Here is an 18,555-nt window from a genome sequence, read left to right as displayed (position 1 = left end):
TCCAAAAAAGAATGAGCACATAGATAACCAAATGATTTTTAACAGTCGTGCCAAGACCATTCAATGGGAGGACAGTCTTTTCAATAAATACATACAGGAAAAACTGGATGTCTACATGAAAAAAAAAAAAAAAATGAAGCTGGACGCTTACCTAATACCAAATACAAAAATTCGCTTAAAATGGATCAAAGATGTAAAGATAAAAGCTGCAACTATAAAATTCTTTAAAAAAAAAAAAGAAAGAAAGAAAAACAACGGAAAGTCTTCATGACATTGGATTTGGCAAAGATTTCTTGAATGTGATACCAAAGGTATAGATAAAAGTAGACAAATTGACTTGGTCAAATTAAATTTTTTTATGCAGAAAAGGACATCATTAAAAGTAAAAAGGCTTCTCACAGAGCAGGAAAAAAATATTAGCAAATCACCTATCTACTAAGGGATTAACATCCAGAATATATATTGAACTATTTAAACTCACAAAAGGCAAACCATCTAATAAAACACACACACACACACACACACACACACACACACACACAAAACGGACAAAGGGCCTGAATAGATCAGGCTACAAAAGAAATTGTATTTCTATGAAGTAGGAAAACAATGTTATTATTTACGAGAGCAATTACAATCAAGTATTTACGAATAAATTAAACAAAACTTTGTAAGACATTTATGTAAAACTTTTTTTAAAAGTTATTATTTTTGAAAGAGAGAGAAAGAGAGAGCATGAATGAGAGAGAGGCAAAGAGATAGTGGGACAGAGGATCTGAAGCGCGCTCTGTGAGGACAGCAGAGAGCTTGATGTAGGGGCTTGAATCCACAAATTCTGAGATCATGGCCTGAGCCGAAGTCAGCCATTTAACCAACTAAGGCACCCAGGTGCACCCTCTATGTAAAAATTTCTAAAAATAAATTATTGAAAAGGATTAAAGGAGAATTAGATAAAAGAATTGGAAGACCAGTCATGTATATGGATTGGAAGACTCAATAGTATAAAAGTATAAAGTTGCTACTTTTTTCCCAAAGTAATCTATAGATTTAATGCAATTTTTATAAAACTCCTTACAGGTTTTGTGTGTGTGTGTGTGTGTGTGTGTGTGTGTGTGGTACTTGACAAACGTATTCTACATTTTCAATCGAATGTAAAGTTCTAAGAATAACAGTCTTTAGAAAGAAAATAAAAAGTAAGAAAACTTGTTTAATGAGCTATTACAAAGTTACTTATGAAAATATATTTATTGCTTCAAGGAGAGAAAATTATCCAATGGAAATGAATAAAGAATCCAGACTATTATCCAAGCATAAAGGAACACAATTCTTGATAAATTTGACACTTTGGAATAGTGGTGGGAGTAAAGACTTATCCTTAATAAGTGACGCTGGAAAAATGAGTATCCAATGGAAAAAAAAGAAAATTTATCTTTTCTCCATATTTACACAAAAATCATCTCAAGATGGATTTGGGATCCAACCAGAAAAGGTAAAATAATAAAGATTTTAGAAAATTACAGAAAAATTTACAAGACAGTAGATGTTTTTTTAAACACTAGAAAGATTAATCATAAAGGAAATATTTACAAATGTGACTACAATAGAATTAAAAATAACTATTTCTTTATAAATACCATCATGAGAATGAAAGACACAGCAATTCTACTTAAAAGTTATTTACAGTACCATGCAATAGTGTAAAAAGAGATTTTTTTTAATATTATTGATTTCTAGGTGATAAGTGTCAAAATGAGGATATTTAAATAGCCAGTAAAGATATGAAAAAGCATTCAATTTTGTTAGTCATTAGGGAAATGTGGATTAAAAGCAAATTTCAAGGGGCGCCTGGGTGGCTCAGTTGGTTGGGCGTCTGACTTCAGCTCAGGTCATGATCTCACGGTGGGTGAGTTCCCGCCCCATGTCAGGCTCTGTGCTGACAGCTCAGAGCCTGCAGCCTGTTTCAGATTCTGTGTCTCCCTCTCTCTCTGCCCCTCCCCTGCTCAAGCTCTGTCTCTGTCTATCTCAAAAATACATAAACATTAAATTTTTTTTAAATTCAATATAACTGTATATGAGTGAGAATGACTAAAATTGTAGACTGACAATTAGTAAGTATTGGTAAAAATGTAGAATATTCAGGGTTGCCTGGGTGGCTTAGTTGGTTAAACATCCAACTCTCGATTTCAGCTCAGTTCATGTTCTCACGGTTTCCAAGATTGAGCCCCAGTCAGGCTCTGTGCTGACAGCACAGAACCTGCTTGGGATTCTCTTTCTGTCCCCTCTCTCTCTGCCCTTCCCTCCCCCCTCTCAAAATAAGTAAATAAACTTTAAAAAAATGTAGAAGAATTTTCATATATCACTGGTGGGATTATAAATTCTTACAACATCTTTATTTTTTTTAATGTTTATTTAATTATTTTGAAAGAGAGCCAAAGTGTGAGTGGGGGAGGGAGAGAGAGAGAGAGAGAGAGAGAGAGAGAATATCTCAAGCAGGCTCCACTTTTTCAGTGCAGGTCCCAATATGGGGCTTGATCTCACAAACCATGAGATCATGACTTGAGCTGAAATTAAGAGTCAGAGCCTTAAGAACCACTCAGGAACCCTAGTATGACACCTTTAGAAAGCAGGTGACTTTCTTTAGAAAATATAAGAAATGCATAATCTAAGAGCCAGCAACCCCACTCCTAGATACATGTTTCAGTCTAGATGAATATGTAACTATGCACATCAAGAAACACATTTAAAAATGTTCATAGCCACATTACTTGTAGTAACAAAAGATTAAAACTATCCAAAAGTCCATCAAGAGGAAAATGGATAGTATGTGGTGAGTTCCATTTAGCAAAAAAAAAGGAAATGAACTACAATCATGTACAACAACATAGATGGCTCTTGCAAATCAATGTTGAGCAAAAGAAGCAAAGCATGAATGAGTACGTGGTGCATGATTTCATATATAAGATAGGCACAGCTAAGATACAAAGAGGGGTTAGCAAAACATCCTTTGATGATAAAAAAATATAACAAAAAGTGAGGGTGATTACCAGAAGGGTCGGGACAGCGATTGCCTCAGAGAAGGGTAGATCATTGCTCAGGATTCTGGGGTTCTGGCAGTGTTCTCTTTCTTCTGCTAGGTTATGATTACATGAGATTTTGTGTTCTAAGAATTTATGAAGCTGTACTTTGGATTTTATGCATGTTTATGCATTATATTTCCCAGTAAAGAGTTTACACATAAAAAATAAAAGTTTTATCATTTAGAAATTCATCAAAATCTCTATGAAAGATTTACAAAGATTTGTAAATTCAACCTAAGTATATGGGGGGTTTTAAATCTGAAATTTTAACTCAGGAAGTGACCATTTCATATACTTTTGGAGGATCTGATCACCCAACCTAACGTAGCCCCCATAATTTTCATGCCGTTTTGTTTTATTTTTCTTCGTAAGCCAATTTACTAAGTTAAATTTTATTGCTATTTATTTGCTTTCTTATTTATCATTATCTTTGTTCCTGTGTCTAGAAAAGAAACTTCACGAAGTAGTGACCTTGGATAACTTGTTCTCCTTGTATTCCTAGTACCGCAACCATGCCTGGTATATACAATGGATTCAGGGAGTAATTAAGTTAGTGTAGGTGCAGGGGATATTTTTCAAAATGTGTATGCATGGACATTGTCAAGAAATGTCCCAATAAAGAGAGTTCTCTGGTTCAATGTGTTTAGGAAATTCTATATTTTATATTTTCCACATGGTGAAAGGCATTGTATAGCAGCATATCATGGGTGGTGCTGAATCCTAAAATATAGTGAATTAACTTGTCAGAGCATTTTCTAAACTTCGTGTAAGATATTTTATCAGGGGCACCTGGCTGGCTTAGTTGGTTGGCATCTGACTCAGCTCAGTCATGATCTCACAGCTCATGGGTTCAGTAGCTCAGAGCCTGGAACCTGCTTTGAATTCTGTGTCTCCCTCTTTCTCTACCCCTCCCCCACTAGCACTCTGTCTCTCAAAAATGAATAAATGATAAATTATGTTTAAAAAAATGAATAAATGTGAAAAAAAATTAAATACTTTCTCAGAGTAACAGGCCAGATGCTTGTCAAAAATGAAGAGTCAGAGGAGCCTGTGTGGCTCAGTTGGTTAAGCATCCAACTTTGGCTCGGGTCATGATCTTGCAGTTTGTGAGTTCAAGCCCCATGTCAGGCTCTGAGCTAATAAAAAGCCTGCTTCAGATTCTCTGTGTGTGTCTCTCTCAGACCTCCCCCTGCCCCCCCACCCCTCTCTCTCTCTGTCTCTCTTTCTCATCAAAAATGAAATAAATATTAAACAAATTGTTTAAAAAAAAATGAGGAGTCAAATCCTAAAGAAGTTATGGCCGACTCAGAAGAGCATACAAGAGTTACCAGTTTGGTGTTTGGTGTGGTTTCCCAAGTTTCTAATTCCTCATAGTAGACAAAATTTAGTAGCTGATAATGATATTCTTCCTGCCCCAGGAGAGGTCCTTCATGTCAATGGAAATTCATAATGGGTTTTTCTATATCTCTTTTATCTTAAACATGTCTCTATGAAACCTTACCCTAATTACCTTAGATGGTTATAAAACTACCTTTTGCAAGGTATATCTCTTTGGAGCTCACATCTGGGTTTGAGATATAATTGCTTATTGGAAGTGACTTTTAATTATGACCAGGCATCAGAACTGTAGAGTTTCACTGAACCTACAATGTGATGAATAGTCCTAGGACACATACAAGTTTTTAGCAATACCTTGAAGGGAATGACCACACTAGGCCTGATGGGGCTTCCTCTATCAAGTAAACTTAAAAAAAAAAATTAATATCCTATGGAAATAGTATTATATGTAAATATTTTGGAAAAATTCAGTGAGCAAATACAATAAATATCTATACATTAATTGAACAGTTGGTTTTTTTTTTACTGAAAATTTATTCTGTTTAAACTTTGGATGAAAATACTTTCATAATGTTTTCAACTTTCACATAAGTATTTTTCTATCAAATAAATAAAGTCAGTGTCAACTAACAATATTTTTCAGGCCATCCCAACCTAAAGGTAAAACTTGGATCACCTTTCCTTATTTTAGAGCAAAACTTCAAAGTATACTGAACTTTATATTTCATTCAATTCTCCTTTTGCTATTAAGTTGATATTTCCTTTGGTTATTTTATAATATTGAGTTCTTTCATCACTTGCTGTCATTGAGCTCTTGAAAGAAGAAAAGGTTTTTTTCTCAATTCTCATATTGGTATAAATTTTCCCACTCCTTTATAAAATCACAGAAGCTATTTTCTTTTACATATTTATGGAAAACTTTCTGACTTATGGGCCAGAACATTCAGCTGAATGTAGAATTCTACCCCTTCCCCAGTTGATGAATGTGACCTTGTTGCAGAGACAGAGGGCTTCTGGGAACTGTTTTCCCTTAGCTTTTAGTCACAAATAATGGAGCAACACAGGCTCTGCATCATTACCGAGAACTCTGGATTGATGCAGCATGCTGATTGCTTCAATAAGAGGTACAGTGAGAATGTTTCTCAGAAATCACCTATTGTCAAAAGCATAGAGGTGACCTGGTTGATGTATGGTCCATTACAAAGAGATGAAGAGATTCTTTTCAAAGAAGTAGACAACTATCTACTGGATACTTTTCATCTTGGCATCTGGCTGAAGGATCCAAATAGAACTATATACATACTTATTTCAAAGACTGTTTTGGTCCTGGGAACGGGGCAAAATAAAATTCACCATAGTCTCCTAGCATCAATCATAGATGTTTTTGAAGGTGCTGTGCTCCTTTGTAGTTCATATAAATGTCCAAAACACATGTTGGTTCTTTGTCCATGAATACATAGAAATTCTGACTCTGGTCTCAGCATGTTTACATATTATGTTATTTCTCAAAGTAGGACTGAAAAAAAAAAAAACCACCGAACTAAAATGAAAAGGTCATCGGTGGCTGGTGGAAAACAAAATTAGTTTGGAATAACTCTAACAATTCTCCAAGCTAAGTTTTGTTCCATTTTGTTTTGTTTTTTAAAGTTTCTATTTAAAATATGTTCATTCCAAATCTTCACCTCTAACACTCTTGCCATCTGATGCAGACAAATGCACACAGTATTATGGAGGAATTAGGCTTTTAAGCTGATTGCTATTGGAATGAGAGAGAGTGCCTATGATAATAAAATAGGGTGAAGTTCAGCCTTTATTACCTTCCTATTTCGTTTTGAAAGTTGACAATGTTTTAGTGTTTCCTCTAATTAATGAGTTTCATATTCTGTCTTGGATACAGTACTTTCCAAATGCCCTTATGGATACTTGAATAACAATAGTATTAATAAATGTGATTCTAGTCCATTCTCTTTCTTGTTGCCAAATCCCTCAACATTTTAAAAGGCTTTTAGGAAAGCAGCATTATATATACCTAGATAAAATTAAACTGGTCCTCCCAAGGCATGAGCCATATAAGAAAATGTAGATTTTATTCCCTTTCTCAGCATGCTCTTCAGGTTGTTTTGGCTATTAGTGTTAAAGTAGGGTTCTATTGCTAAGAAGTTTGGGAAACAGTAGGCAAATAAAATTAAACAAATTTCTCTGCTGCAGAACTTCTCAGAGTCTTGAATACTCTGGTATGCTTTGTAACTTTCCAAGACAGGAATGAATGATGCAACATCTTCTAACTTTTTTGTTGGGGGATTAAAAGTTCTAGTCACACACACACTGGGAAACACTGTCCCATCTTGGTTAATGACCAGGAATCTAAATGGTAGATCAAATTAGAAAACTTTTGGCTTTTTGAGGCCATATTCTCTATGCCTCCGATTCCATTAAACGTTTCCTTCATCACTGCTCTTAACTTCTTAGTGACTCAGGTTAGGTGCTACCATCCCCAAGAGTCCTTTATTAACATCACTATGCTGAATATGGTGCAGTGTCTCTGGATACCAATGCTGCTCTGGTGTCTCTGTGAGTGTTTCCCAGAGATTTCATGAAAATATTTTGTCAGCCCTTTATCAGTTTCATTTTGGCACATTTTAGGCAGCAGGAAGCCATTTCAGGAAGAAATAAAGTGAACATCTCTAAGTTGTTCTGTCTGTAGGCAGCTTTCTCTTGATTAAAAATTGGTTAGGAACGGCAAATGAGTCAGATTGCTTCCTTGAAGACAGTTAAACAGCAGGCGTCTATCTACTAGAGAAGTGGTAAATTCTTAAGCGAACAGGAATTAGCTTCACAAGCACAACTTTGAGGGTATTTTTACACTCACTGAATTGCAATCTGAGGGATATGAAGCCTCTTCTTGTAAATGTCAGATGCTTTGTCTTTCATGAGGCGGTGCCTGGGTAAATGAAGCTGCCCATTAGGTTGCTTTACACCTCCTTTCAAGAGGTTCCAATAATAATATTGCAAGAAATGGCTTAAATTATCTCCCTTTATTTTTCCCCAGGACCTTGCTAATAACACCAAAACGCTTATTTAGGTTCATTGAGCTTATATTTCCCACTGATAGTATTTCAGTATTTGTTTTAATTCTCTTAAAGTGAAAATCCATATATTGAATGCCCTGTAAAAGTCTGAAGTGATTTAAATTGAAACAAGATAAAAATCAGATGGCATCATTTGCAAAAGGCTTCAAAGCACTGCAAGATTTTCTGAACAGACAGTTTGCACTTAAATAGGGAAAAACTGGTTTGTGTTGGTCCCTGTCAGGGTAAGGATACAGGTGGAGGCAATCAATTTGTTGACCAAGGTAGCTGGACTCTGTAAGAAGACATTAAACTTAAGATGTTTCCTGGATGGATCTCCGACAACTAGGATTGCTCTCTTTCAAGAAGGACTTTGCTTTATATGCTACTCACTCCACACTGAGTGCTACAGGCGAATCTCTAAAGCCACTAGTTTTTTAAGGTGCTGATGGCACTCCAGATTTCGGGTGGGCTCCATAGCCATTCTGAAGTAAGAACTGGAGAGCTACTATAGGTAAAATCCTTCTCTCCAAAGCGAATCCTGCAGTTGAGTCTAGAAAGAGGTAGATCTGGTTTTTCCTAGAGGGCATCTTTCTAGAGGATTATCCACAAAGAAGTAGGTTGAGGGTGAGAGATTGCCATGATTGACAGTCATCTATCTTAGCTAGACAGTGATTTTACTCACTCAACAAACATCTTCATTAGTGTGCCGAGAACTGTGTGAGGAACTGTGAAGGGACAGAGAGATGAGCAAGGCATAATATGTAACTTAAAGACATTTGGACAATTTTCAGAGAAACATACAGCCTATTGCTATATAATAAGTGGTGAATGTGCCAACAGGGACATAAAGGAGTATTAGAGCAGTTCAGGAGAAGACCTGACTGACCTCTGGGTGGTGAACTGGTAGGTTAGAAAACGCTTCAGAAAAAGGAAAGGAAGGAAAGGAGAGGAGAGGAGGGGAGGGGAGGGGAAGGGAAAGGAAGGGAAGGGAAGGGAAGAGAAGGGAAGAAAAGAAAAGAAAAGACAGGCAAAGGAAAGGAAAGGAAAGGAAAGGAAAGGAAAGGAAAGGAAAAAGAAAAAGCTTCCAGGAAGAAAGAAAAAAGCATCTTAGTTTCAAAAGAATGGGGCAGGGGCGCCTGGGTGGCTCAGTCGGTTAAGCGTCCGACCTCGGCTCAGGTCATATCTCACGGTCCGTGGGTTCGAGCCCTGCGTCGGGCTCTGTGCTGACAGCTCAGAGCCTGGAGCCTGTTTCAGATTCTGTGTCTCCTTCTCTCTGTGACCCTCCCCCGTTCATGCTCTGTCTCTCTCTGTCTCAAAAATAAATAAAAGTTAAAAAAAAAAAAAAAAAGAATGGGGCATGATCAATTGGATAAGGGTAGATGTAAACTGTAGGTAGAAAAATGGCCTAAGAAAAGGTGTGGGACAAAGAACACGAGAAAAAAAATCACTGTAAATGCACAGAATGTGAAAATGAGGGAAGATAGGGGCACCTGGGTGGCTCCGTGTATTAAGCATCTGACTCTTGGTTTCAGCTCAGTTGAAACCATGATTTCACAGCTTTGTGAATTCTAGCTCTGCGTCAAGCTCTGCGCTGTCAGAGATTCTCTCTCTCCCTCTTTCTCTGCCCCTCTCTCACTTGTACTGTCTCTGTCTCTTTCAAAAATAAATAAATAAAATTAAAAAGAAAATGAGGGAAGATGACGCTAGAGAGAAACAGATTATATCCTAGTGTGTAACATGCGTCATGCTATATATAGACTCTGTGGTTTATTCAGATGTGCTCTTACACTCAAACACATTTGGGGCAGAAGGCAAGTTCAGGCTCATTTTCATTATAGTTTTAAGTTTTATCAGTGTGTGAAAATTTAAAGCCTTGTATTATTTTGATCCTGTCAACTGAAGTGTCTGAATGCTTCATTATATTAAGTTCCACTGGCTTCAGGAGTATTTCTGTGCCATCAACAATCATTCCAGGGGAAAACTGAAAAATTGATAACTAAATGAAAAGTTTCCCCACATGTGACACCCAGCAGATTTCCGATCTCAGTGTGGCATGAAAGTTTTGTGGAGTAATAAATCAAGGGAGATGAGTTAAAATACACAAGTCTCCTGTTAACATTCCTTCTTCATATTTCATTTATGAATGTTAATGGAGGGTAACAATAAAGCTTTATTTAGTGATTTTAAGATTTTTGGTATTTTGGGGGTGCTTGGGTGGCTCAGTAGGTTAAGCGTCTGACTCTCAATCACGGCTCAGGTCATGTCATGATCTCACAGTTCATAAGTTCAAGCCCTGCATCAGGCTCTGCACTGATAGTGCAAAACCTGCTTGGAATTCTCTTTCCCTCTCTCTGCCTCTACCCCACTCATGCTTGCTCTTTCTCTCTCTCTCTCTCAAAATAAATAAATAAACTTAAAATTTTTTTAAAAAGAAAAGAAAAAAAAAAGATTTTTAGTACTTTGACACATATCTTTTTTTAACTGTGAAAGGAAATTTTAATACAACTAGAATTTTCTACATCTGTTTCCTTATCTGAGTTAATACTGATTTCTTTTTTATTATTATTTAGCCTGGAACGTGATACAAAGAAAATCTATTAAACCAAATAAATTATCAGGTGGAAATAAATCTCTAAAAATGGCTAACAGCGGTGTTTCTCAAATTTAACTATGTATCCAAATCATCTGGATAGCTTATTAAAAATGAAAGTACTTCCAGTACAAACTTCCAGTTATAAAATAAATAAGTCATGGGATGTAAGGTAGAACATGAGGAATATAGTCAATAATATTGTAATAATTTTGTATGCTGACAGATGGTTGGTACACTTATCATGGAGATCATTTTGTAACATATAAAAACATTGAATCGCTATGATATATACCCGAAACCATAGAACCTTATGTGTCAATCATGCTTCAGTTAAAAAAATTATATATCAACCTTCACCCTCAAAAATTCTGAATTACTAAATCTGCAATAGAGTCATAGAACCTTGGGTGAAGAATCCAATACTCATTTGTGAAATACTGATCTGGTGTCAGTGTCCACAGGAATGAGAAGACCCACTCAAGTTCCCTGCTCCAAACTGGGGCTTCTGCTCTCCTTGCAAAGTAACCTCAACCTAGCAGACTAGTTTGAAAGTTTGTAATGAACTGGCTTTATTTGCAAGTTCTTTCTTAGTCAAGAGCCTACCTGAGGAACAAAGAGACCTTGTTTCTAATCCCAGTTTTGTAATAAATTAGCACGAGGGTGCTAAAACATGTCACTTCACTATTTCATACCTCATTATATCTGGGAAGCTAAGTGTGGCAGGTGTGGTCACAGATCACCTGCCTCTCTAGCCAATCAAGGAGAACATGGTAATCACCAGTACCCATAACCCCTCTGCAACAGGAGGAGAAACTGTTTCAGAGGGAACAGTTCATTTGGGGCTTTTATGATGCAGGATCAGTGAAAGGACAGAGAGCAGAACCTGAAGGGTGAGGGACTTTGCAGAAGAGCTTGTAAGCTCCTGGTGGAGAAAACTCAGTCCGCCCATTCGTAGATTTTATCCACAGTGCCCACCCCAATACCTGGCATAGGCTCAGGAAACATTTGCAGACTAAATGAATGAATGAGGTTAATGTGTTTTAATATTTCTGTAGCTGCTACGAATGATTTCAAAATATGATATGTTTCCCTGTAAGCTTTGATTCCAAGAGAAACTAATTGAAATCCTGCTAATAAATTTACTAAGGGGCAATGGACAGGTCTGAGTGACTCATTTTAAATTGCTACCCAGAGGAGGAAAAAATGATGAAAGATGGTGGCAGAAGATAAAGAGAAGAAAATTGTTCAATTGCAATTTTGTCCAGAATTAATTCTGACTTCCCCAAATAATTATACCATAAAGACAGACTTGGAATTAACTTTCTTTCTTAAAATCTAATTTGTCACTTCAATCATGAATCAGTAAGTTAATATTTATTAATCAGTAAAAGCTGGACTTCCAGTACAGGATTTTTTTCCTCCTTTAGTGTAAAATAAGACTCAAATTAATATCCAGTTGATATTTGAATTGGCAAGCAAGTCCTTCAGGATGGCCAGTGTCTACATTTGAGCAAGATGTGCCCTGCACAAGGATCTGGAAGAGAGGATGGGTGGCCACAGAGTTGACGATATTCTGCTAACCTAGCCATGTACCTGAGCACAGAGCTGTGCCCACTGTGAGGAAGGTCACCCTTTGCTAATTGGACCCAGTGGTAATCCTCTTCTTTATGTATTCTCCAGCGATCTGGTTTCTAAGAAGGATCAAGTTGGCTTATTTGCAGTGCACATCTCAACAGGAGATAAAATCAAGTAAGGGTATAAAGTTTTTGAAAACATTAGTACATTTTTAAATGTCAAGATTCTGAAAGAGACATGGTTTTTATTTAATGTTTTTTTTTTTTTTTCATTTTTGGGAGAAAGAGATAGAGAGGGAGAGACAGAGAGAGAGAGAGCAGGGAGGGGCAGAGAGGGAGACACAGAATCTGAAGCAGGCTTCAGGCTCCATGCTGTCATCACAGAGCCTGGTGTGGGGCTTGAACTCACAAACCAGGAGATCATGATCTGAGCTTAAGTTGAATATTTAACCCACTGAGCCACCCAGGAACCCCGAGATATGTTTTTATAATACTAATTGTTGTGTTTTACAAGCAATAAAAAATTTGTAAAGGATCAAACAGTTTAATTTTTAAGTTATTTTTGGTACAACAAAAGTTCTTCCATTTGGGGAAAATAAATGGCTTTTCTTTTCAAGATCTTTATTTTCTGGCCCTAAGTAAAAAGCTGAATTTTGTTTTCATAGGCAAATAAGTGGGAATGAATAATAGCTAACCTTTTCAGTCGTTAGGAAGGCAAAAAGGTTTCCATTCTTTTCATAGTACATGTATTAAAATGCAGATTAGAATTTTGTTGACATTTCTGTATGGCCATTTAATGATTATATTTTGCACAGAAAATATTTATTCAGCAGGCAAAACAGCGAAAGAAATATTTATGCATAATATAACAAATGTATTTGAAAGAGTAATGTTCTAAAAAGTTTTCAGGGGCACCTGGGTGGCTCAGTCGGTTGAGCGTTCGACTTCGGTTCATGTCATGATCTCAGAGCTCCTGAGTTCGAGCCTCATGTCAGGTTCTGTGCTGGCAGCTCAGAGCCTGGAGCCTGCTTCGGATTCTGTGTCTCCCTCTTTCTCTGCCCCTAATCCACTCCCATTCTGTCTCTCTCAAAAATAAATAAACATTAAAAAATATTTAAGTTTTCAAACGATTCATCTGTCAATTACTGATAATTATATAATAAAATAATTAGAATGAACGGAAATGTTTCATTTGAGAATGTACATAATTAGCACATTAATACAAAATTGGAAACTAATTTTTCAGAAATATTGCGTTCATTTTCTTCATCTACCAGAAGAATGTTTTTAACTGTTTTTTAGCCAATATTCACATAAAACTTCAAATGTGGAAACTCACTATCTAAAACCCAAGGATGTTGTCAATAGTGGGTTCTTGCTGGGGTAAACAAGAGTATAGCAACAAGATTATGGGCCTTTGAGTTAAGCACACTTGAGTTTAAATCCTGATTCTGTCACTTACCCTCAGTTCAAAATTGGACAGGTCATTTAATGTCCCCTCAGAATCAGTTTTGTCATTTGTAAAATAGGGTTAATAATATCTCCCTTTAAATAATATTGTATTTTTATATTTTTATATAATATTGTACCATTTATATAATATTTTAAATATATATTTACAATAAGAGAACATGCAAATGAAATCCCAGAAACATAATAAGACTTCTAATTTTGTAACTTATTTTATAAATATTATTATCACTTCTAAAGTAGATATTTGAAACAGATATTTCATATATTATAGCAATTCTTAGTATAATTTGCATTAAAATCTATGCTTGATTCAAAACATTCAGACTCCGAAGGCATGAGGGGCAAGGACTGAATTTACTTTCTTCAGCTGTATTTAGATAAAACTGACAAAATTGAAAGATAATTAAACTGTCCATGGTGATTTGAGAGAGTGAATGGATTTCCCCCAATAAGCTAGTTGGCACATCCATTACTTCACATATTTACTTAAAAAAATTTTTTTTGATAAGACCATTTATGTTCTGCTCTCTTAGTGAATTTCAATGGTACAATGCTGTGTTAGTAACTATCATTGTTACGTATATTATACATTAGATGCTCAGACTTCATTCATCTGAAAGCTTTTACCCTTTACCAACTTTTCCCTGTTTCCTTCACCCCTTCAGCCCAGCCTCTGGCAACTACTCTTCTACTCTGTTTCTAGGAGTTCAGTTTTTGTTTAGAGTCCAAATATAAGTGATACCATGCAGTTTTGTCTTCCTCTGTCTGGTTTATCTCACTTAGCATAATGTCTTACAAAAGGTACACTTATGTTATTGCACATAGCAAGATTTCTTTATATATATATATATATATATATACACACACACACACATATATACACATATATATATACATACATGTGTATATATATATATATATAATCACACACATATATATACACACACAAAATACATATAAAGTAAATTACATACAGACACACACACACACACACATCGCATTTTCTTTCTTTCTTTATTTATCTGTTGGCAGACACTAATGTTATTTCCATTCCTGGGCTTTTGAAAATAATGCCACAGTGAACATAGGAATATTTTCAAGATAATGGTTTTGTTTCATTTGGGTATATACTGTTTTCTGTAGTGATGCACCAGTTTACATTCCCATCATCAGTGAATAAAGTTATTCTTTTCTCTCCACACTTGGCAACATTTATCTCTTGGGTTTGTGATAATAGCTCTCCTAACATGCGTGATGTGATATCTCACGATTGTTTTGATTTGCATTCCCTTGATGAATAGTGTTGTTGAGCACTTATTCATACCTGTTAGCCATTTGTATACCTTCTTTGCAAAACAAAATTTATTCAGGTCCCATTTTTAACTGGGTTATTTGGTTTGGGATTTTTTGTTTGTTTGTTTTTGTTTTGTTTTGTTCTGTTTTGTTTTGTTTTGTTTTGTTTTTGTTTGTTATTTTGGCTACTCAGTTAAATGAGTTTCTCATATTTTGGATATATGGTTTACAAATATGTTCTCTCATTCAATAGGTTACCTTTCATTTGATTATTATTTTGTTGTGCAGAAGATTTTTAGTTGGGTACATTTCACTATTGTGCTTTGGCTTTTGTTTCTTATGCTTCTGGTGTCATATTCAAAATATCATTGCCAAGACCAATGTCAAGGAAATTTTTCCCTATGTTTTTCTCTCAGAGACCTATGGTTTTAGGTCTTATGTTTAAGTCTTAATTCATTTTGAGTTAATTTTTGGTGGGTGGTGTAAGGTAGGGATCCATTTTCATTCTTCTGCATGTGAATATCTAATTTTCCCAGTGCCATTTATTAAAGAGACTATCCTTTTCCCATTGAGTAGTTTTGACTTTCCTATCAAATATTAATTGATTGCATACACATGGTTTATTTGTGTTTTTTAAATTAATTTATTATTAACTTATTTTTTATTTGAATATAGTTGACACACAATGTTACATAGTTTCAGGTGTCCAACAAAGGAATTCAACTTCTCTATACATTATGCTATGCTCCCCACAAGTGTAGCTACCATCTGTTACCATACAATGTTATTACAACATCATTAACTATATTCTCTATGATGTACATTTTATTCACATGATTTATTCATTCCATAACTGGAAGCCTGTATCTCCCACTGCCCTTCACCCATTTTGCCCATCCCTTCTCTGCCCTTTCTTCTGGCAACCATCAGTTTGTTGTCTGTATTTATAGGTCTGATTCTGCCTTTACACGTGGTTTATTTCTCAACGTTTTTTGTTGTTTTTTTTTTTGTTTTTTTTTTTTTGGGACAGAGAGAGACAGAGCATGAACGGGGGAGGGGCAGAGAGAGAGGGAGACACAGAATCGGAAACAGGCTCCAGGCTCCGAGCCATCAGCCCAGAGCCTGACGCGGGGCTCGAACTCACAGACCGCGAGATCGTGACCTGGCTGAAGTCGGACGCTTAACCGACTGCGCCACCCAGGCGCCCCAGACGTGGTTTATTTCTGAGCTCTTGATTTTGTTCAGTTGGTCTGTGTCTGTTTTTATGCCAGTTCCATAGTGTTTTGATCACTATAGATTTGTAACATAATTTGAAATCAGGAAGTGTGATGCCTTCAGCTTTGTTCTTTCTTAGGATTTCTTTGGGTATTGCAGGGAAGGGGGTGGTTTTCTGTGATTTTTTTTTCTATTTCTATGAAAACCAGCATTGGAAAAAAATGAGAGACATACCCCCCAGACTGCCACTGTAAGTGAATGTGAGCTTCAACATCTCAGATTCACTGTTGCTTCATGTAAGACCAGGGACCTCTTGTAGATACCTGAGCTCAAACTCATCCTTCTGAAATGTAATCTCTAATTTAGGACTTCAAAATCTGTAGAAACTATGTCTAAACCCTATTGTTATAACAGAAAGAGTCCTTTGGTTGCTAATTTATTCAGTCATGAAACCAGTCCTTGCTGATACTTACCAGGTCTAGTGCTCAAACTTGGGAATTCAATGAATAAGGAAGACAAAATCCTTGTCCTCACAGAGCCTTACACATTCTAGTAAGAGTGATATACTATAAATAAGTAAATAAATAAATGACTATATAATTCCAAGTTATGTTATGTGTTGTACTGATGTCCACCAGTCAAAGACCACTGGAAATACACTCACATGAAGTTAGGTTTATTGATACTGGAGATCTCATTCTTTGGGAAATCATGTGGCCTCTCAATAAGAGGGTTTAAGACTTAGGCTTGTGCTGAGTGCTTTGGGGAATATTCCAGAAGTATATTTTCTCTGGTTTGGGTGTTATCAAAAAGCAAGGGCAATTCTGCTTAGGTATTATAATACTTTTTATCCAGGAAGTGGAAGAACAGAGCAAAATTAATGCAATAGTTGCTAAAGAAGCAGCGATCACTCAAATTATGTGGTAAAGGAGGATGTTTGATCATTTTTGTGGTTTATAGTGCTCTTGTTTTTGTTTTGCTCTGACATGATTTCCTCAGAGTAAGCTTGTTGATTGTCTTTTGCCATCACAGTTAGAGTGACCCAGTCTTAAGTTTTAGTTCAGTGAAATTGTTAGTGTTTAACAGGAGAAACCTAAGGCCAGGTCCCAGGTGATGGCTGTCATTGACTTTATTTTTTCTTTTTCAAATATTCAAAAAAAAATAGAGCAAGTGGAGATATTGACTCATGAATGAAGGTTATTTAAGACAGGATATACATAAGTGCAGAGATCTGATTGCTGTGAAGAAATAAACCATGAGAAGGCCTGGAAACGACCGTAAAAATTAAAATAATGGTTGAGATGTTGTATCAACGAGGTTAAAAAATACAGTGCTCTAAGTAAGTTAGAATGCATTTCTCTGTCAAGTAACAGTATGGCTGGCTCCGGATGGTGAGGCAGCTTTTCCACACAAAGTTGTTTAAGGATTAAGCTCTATCAATCAATGCCATCCTCAAGAAAATGATATTCATTTGTGAGGCTAAAATCAATTCATATTCAAGACATAAAACATGAGGAAAAAAGTTTAGGGAATGAAGTTTCTGTTTAAGTTATAAAAGACCCACCAGTTGAACACACTTTTTTTCCACTCAATATCCCATTGGCTTCAACTTAATCATTCCTATCTACATGTAGTCTCTAGCTGGGTGTTTTCAAAGGCTCATATAGGATAGAAGATCAGGATGTTGAGGGTTTCAAGACAGTGATTTTAGTTTTGGCTCACAAAATCTAAGCCAAGTAAATTGCAAAGTAAGGCCATAAGCAAAAGGTATTAAGAGTGAAGGAAGTTGAAATAATGGATTTGTCAGAGTGAGAGTGTTAGGTTATACGAACTGGAGTGAAAAGATGATGTGTAGAGTGTAGAATGCTTATAATTGAGATTTTGGAGAGGTTGAAGGTATTGGTAGTAAAAGTTCTATGGCATGACCATAAAGTGATTGATGATGAACAGGATAGAATTTTTTTTAATTTTTTTTTAATTTGAGAGAGAGAGAGAGAGACAGAGAGAGAGAGAGAGAAAGCAGGGAAGGGACAAAGGGAGAGAGAGAGAATCTTAAGTAGGCTTGAAGCCCATCGTGGAGCCCAGTGTGGGGCTCAAACTCAAGGCTATGAGATCATGATCTGAGCCAAAATCAGGAGTCCAACACTTAACCGATTGAGCTTCCTAGGCATCTCTGGATAAAATGTTTATTACTGAAAGTATAGATGTCAGGAGCTAAGAAGGGAGATTATTGGCTGGCTCTTGTGCATGTATGTGGAAATCTTCAAGGATATTGGATGAAGCGAGTAATTAAGACATCAGTAGTTGCTGAAAACAGAGGATTCATATGAAATTTTGTTATGCTCTGTAGTTTTTGAAAGAGAAAGAAAAAAAATGATATGAAAGTGGCCAGAAGAACTGCTAAATATAGGGTGTTATAAATATATTCCAAGCTCCGTTCTAAGCATTTTATGTGTATGAGACCATTTTGTTCCCCTCCAAACCCAATTATTATTCATATTTTATAGTTGAAGAAACAGAGGTTAAAGTTGTCCAAGGTTATTAGTGAATAGTGGGGCTGAATCTGACATCCTGACTCAAGAGTATGCACTCTTTTTTTTTTTTAATCTTTATTTATTTTTGAGAGAGAGAACTCGCACCAGGGAAGGGCAAAGAGAGAGGGAGGCAGAGGATCTAAAGAAGGCTCTGTGCTGAAAGCAGGGAGCCAGATTTGGGCCTTGAACCTCACAAACTGAACAGTGAGATCATGACCAGAACCAAAGTCAGATGCTTAACACACTGAGCCACCCAGGCTCCCCCAGAGTAGTACTCTTAATTACTGGGAAGTAAATTTTATCTTAGGATCAGTGTCTTTGGTACTTTTTAATGTTGAAGCTGATAAGATGGTGAAAGATGGTTGGCTAGCAGTCATTAGAAGTCAT

The sequence above is a fragment of the Panthera uncia genome, chromosome B4 (assembly GCF_023721935.1).
Source record: "Panthera uncia isolate 11264 chromosome B4, Puncia_PCG_1.0, whole genome shotgun sequence".
NCBI classification, from domain to species: domain Eukaryota; kingdom Metazoa; phylum Chordata; class Mammalia; order Carnivora; family Felidae; genus Panthera; species Panthera uncia.
This window is presented reverse-complemented; position numbering follows the sequence as displayed.